We start from the raw sequence: 2,817 nt of genomic DNA on the forward strand, positions 1-2,817 counted from the left end.
GCATTCGATCATACGCTATTCTATTCAAGGTCTACCTGAATCTCATTCGTCAAGGTTTAACCTAGGTTTCCAATTTAATTTAATTGGTGGCCAGTCAACTAAAAGATTAAGAACAGAATTGTAACGACCACTCCTTGATCGCAATTGGCGTTCGAGTCTCGCGGGAGATCCCGCCAAGTCTCGAACAAGCCTTACTTAAAACGTTAGTTATTATCTTATAATCATACCATCAATCTACGAAATTATTTCGATTCGTAAACTCTATGTGATAAAAATTGAACAATACTTGTATAAACTGAGTAAACCTTTAATTCACATAATTGTACAAATGATACATCAAGACTTAAAATCTCTAAATGTACATTTGAATTGCCACTAGTGTCTGATCCCGTAACAAATTATTCTATGCAGACTCGACCTCTAGTAGCGGAGCAACTTAGAATAAAGTGCCATGAGATGCCTTTACCTATCCGCGGTGGGCTAAAAATGTTGATGAATACACGCTAGGTTGATCACTATCTACAAAAGGAAAATAAAAAGGGTGAGTCTCATAGACTCAGTGATCATCGGCTCCGTGAGCAAGGCTTAGATGGGAAACAAGCATAAGCTAGATAAGTTGAATAATAAAACTAGATAATAAAACTAGAATATCAAATCATAATTGTAAAAACCCAAATCGTAAGTAGGATATTTGTGCCTTGTAAAAATGAAGTCATAAAATCATATTACAACATTTTATTTGGCAAAATGATGTCGAAAACAAATATAACGTAGTCGAGTTCAAGCAATTGAAACATTGCTTGCCATAAAAATATGAATAACAATATCAAGCATGCACGCTCCCAGAATGTGTGGCATATAAAGAAATCAAAGTGTACGGCCACGTACATCATTTCATAGTCATCAAGTAGGCACTAAAAGCTTTTATTCAAATCAGGGGAACTGCAACAAAATCTTAACTTCCCACAATGCAAAAGAGAATGCATCGAAAACTCACGAGGCTCTCGAGTAGGTAAGTATCGTAATCACCCGTGGACCCATTTCCACGTAATAACATTTAGGAGCTCTGCTCCACCGGATCCCCACAGCCATGGCAGTTTCGATAATGTTGCCCAACATCAGAGAATCAAGCAGTTGCAACTATGAATATCGCTTGTGGCCTAGCCACATATAACAACCCGTGGTCTTGCCACGTATATCACAGACTATGGCCCTAGCCACGTCTAACAGCCCGTCGGTGACCTAAAGGTTTTCTAGCTAGAGTTCACTTGTGCACAAGGGTCACACTTAACTAGCCGACCTACTCTTGAGGCTATCGGTTTATCAAAACCATTTTCAAAACCAAATCGGATTTTTTTCAAGGCTTTTCCTTTTAATCATTTGAAATCAAGGTTTAATAACCCCTTTAAAATTACTTGTCAAGTTCAACGGCATGGTGTATCACTTGTACAAAGATCGAAATACAATCGAAGCTCAAAACTTGCATTTTAAATAATTTAACAAATTCACTTAGCTATGCATATCACACAAAAATGCAAGGCACAGATTTTGATGTAAACATCGTGAAAGGCTTGTTTCCTAATTTCTAAACTCTTTACATGTATGGTTTATCTATAGTTATATCCAAAACTCCTTTCAAAACAATTTTGCATCCACAAACTTCCTATAGTTTCTACCAACTCATGCTTTCCACAATAGCAATACATAAATCGTTGTAAATCCATTTTAAAATTGCCTACCAAGGCTAACAGCTCATGATATCCATAATTACACTTAAGAAAACCATCAATGCTTACTAACGTAAATCAATATATATATATAACACGGAGATTTTAAAATCGGCACCCCCTACTCTCCTCACAATAGCGGGACGCTACATCGCCATTGATTCGGGTGCGTATCTAGCTAATTCCACTCGTCGATTACCCGTTACCTCCTCCGGCATGCCACCACAGCACACTTTCTTTACTCATGCACTTCCTATCAACCATATAAACTTAATACACTTAATTTATTCACATGCATGGCAACACATCAATCAATAATTTCGTAACCTAATCTCATAGTTTTCATTAACCTTTACTCACAATCATTTAACATACAATCCATATACTATCAATTAACCAATGCCAACACAACACCATGCAACCACATTGCATGCTTACCTTTCGGTTTTAGCTTGAGTTCCACACGTTTAGTTCAAAATTTCATCACATCCATAATCACCATTGTTGCCACAAACATAGGCAATAAATATACATATCATTTTCGTTGTTTACTTGTAATTTCAAGACTAAAACACTTACCCATTGCTTGTTTAGCTCCAAAATCACCATGCATTCCAAGATCTACCTACATGTATGCTTCGAGTCCCTTGAATCCTTGTAGATTATTGATACCACAAACAAAATCACACATTACAATTGATTTACTAAGCATGTATTTCAAGAAACATGGAAATCTCCTTACCTTACTGGTCTCGGGTTCACCAAATCGATCTTTCCCTTTTTTTTTCTTCTTCATCCTTTCTTCCTTTCTTTCTTTCCCCCTTTCTTTCTCTTTTTGTTATGGGCAGACTCCTCAAGGAAAAAGACTTGAAAATGCCTTTAGTTTCTCCATTTTGTTCTCACATGGGCAGATTGCCCAAGGTAACTTGCTTTTCATGTTGTTTTCTTTCCTTTTTCTCTTTATTTTCTCTATGGACGGATTGCCTAAAGCTTCATGCCTTTTTGGCATGTTTTCTTCTCCTTTTATGTGGTAAAAGTACAAGGCAAAAAGCCTTAGTAACTTTCCATCTGTCACATTCATTTTCTATAT

The 2,817-nt window shown here is 36.7% G+C and overlaps 1 long non-coding RNA gene across 2 annotated transcripts; it reads right to left on the bottom strand.

Annotated features, from left to right (window-relative positions):
• Positions 1–295: 295 nt before the first annotated feature.
• Positions 296–2,653, bottom strand: LOC110424116 (uncharacterized). 2 transcript variants are annotated; one of them, XR_002445880.2, is made up of 3 exons: positions 2,470–2,653; positions 2,307–2,381; positions 296–519 (listed from the first exon to the last, which is right to left on the bottom strand). It is a non-coding gene; the product is annotated as an uncharacterized LOC110424116 (long non-coding RNA). The 2 variants fall into 2 exon arrangements; XR_002445882.2 differs by lacking the exon at positions 296–519 and adding an exon at positions 582–1,980.
• Positions 2,654–2,817: the final 164 nt, after the last annotated feature.

The sequence above is a fragment of the Theobroma umbraticum genome, unplaced genomic scaffold (genome assembly GCF_002168275.2).
Source record: "Theobroma umbraticum cultivar Fairchild unplaced genomic scaffold, ASM216827v3 scaffold_30.0, whole genome shotgun sequence".
In the NCBI taxonomy this organism is placed as follows: Eukaryota; Viridiplantae; Streptophyta; class Magnoliopsida; order Malvales; family Malvaceae; genus Theobroma; species Theobroma umbraticum.